The following is a 1,411-nucleotide window of genomic DNA, read 5'->3' as shown; positions in this document are numbered from 1 at the left end:
AGACATTTCAAGTCACTACACTTAACCATTTTCAAATAATTAATTCACATTTCAAGTCTCTATACTTAAACATTGTCAAGTAACTACTTTACATTTAAAATAACTATACTTAACTGTTTTCAAGTCACTACACTTAATCATTCATTTCAAGTCACTATACTTAACCACTTTCAAGTAACTAATTCACATTTCAAGTAACTATACTTAACCATTTTCAAGTCACTAGTAACCGATTTCAAGTCACAAGCTTGCAATTTCAAGTAACTACACTAAACCATTTTCAAGTCACTACAATTAATAATTTTTAAATAACTTATTCACATTTCAAGTCACAACACTCGAACCATTTCAAATAGCTAATTAACATTTCAAGTCACTATACTTAACCATTTTCAAGTAACTACACTTAATTATTTTCAAGTCATGTACTAGCATTTCAAGTCACTATACTTAATTATTTTCAAGTCACAAGTTCTCAATTTCAAGTAACTACATTTAATCATATTCAAGTCACGACACTTAGTAATTTTTAAATAACTTATTCACATTTCAAGTCACTAGTACACATTTCAAGTCATTTTCAAGTCATGTATTAGCATTTCAAGTCACTACACTTAACTATTTTCAATTAACTAATTTACATTTTCAAGTCACTAAATTTAAGTATTTTCAAATAACTCCACTTAACCATTTTCAAGTCACTAGTTATTTTACAAATAATTTTACAAAAATCACCGTTAACACATTTTCAAAAAATCAATGATTTTGATTAGTAAATAAATTAATCTTTCCAATAGAATGATTCTAAATCGAGTAAAAAATACCATGCAAGCAAAGAAAGAAGGAAAAGAAAAGCATCTCATATAATGTTTCCCTATTGTTATCTTCATTTAACAATCAAAGTGCAAGGATAACAAATTGGATTATTCATCATTAATGCCTTTTACGATAAAAGGAAGATATTGCATAAAACAAACAAGAAAAGACTAAACAGAAGAGATTGGAAATATCTAAAGTTTAGATATTAAATTTATCTATTTCTAATTTACCTTTAAAAATTAGTCTAACTAACTTTTGAAAAGCGAAATATTACAAGTAAAAGTGAACAGAGAGAGTAGTTGTTTGATGTGAGGCAGACAAAGTTCCACATCTTGAACTAGCAGACTCATATCAAAGTCATTTTTGCTAAACTTTTTTTTCATTCAAAAGTTTTGAGGTGAAAGATAAAGGATCTATCTATTTTATTTCTTGTACAAGGACAAGTAGACATTGAAAGATGCTTCCCAATTTACTACTACTACTAACACATGGTGTAAACAGAAAGTGACAATGTGACCTTAAACATAGGCTTATAAGAGGGCCAAAGTCTGTTGATTTTTTAAAATTGAAAAAATCCATTTTCCAACTTCTT

At 27.4% G+C, this 1,411-nt stretch overlaps 1 non-coding gene across 1 annotated transcript; it reads right to left on the bottom strand.

Annotated features, from left to right (window-relative positions):
* Positions 1-852: 852 nt before the first annotated feature.
* On the bottom strand, positions 853-943 carry LOC124899924. Its single transcript, XR_007057484.1, has one exon. It is a non-coding gene; the product is annotated as a small nucleolar RNA snoR26 (small nucleolar RNA).
* Positions 944-1,411: the final 468 nt, after the last annotated feature.

The sequence above is a fragment of the Capsicum annuum genome, chromosome 6 (assembly GCF_002878395.1).
Source record: "Capsicum annuum cultivar UCD-10X-F1 chromosome 6, UCD10Xv1.1, whole genome shotgun sequence".
NCBI classification, from domain to species: Eukaryota; Viridiplantae; Streptophyta; class Magnoliopsida; order Solanales; family Solanaceae; genus Capsicum; species Capsicum annuum.
The sequence above is the reverse complement of the archived record's forward strand: the minus strand, read 5'-3'. Positions and strand labels throughout refer to the sequence as shown.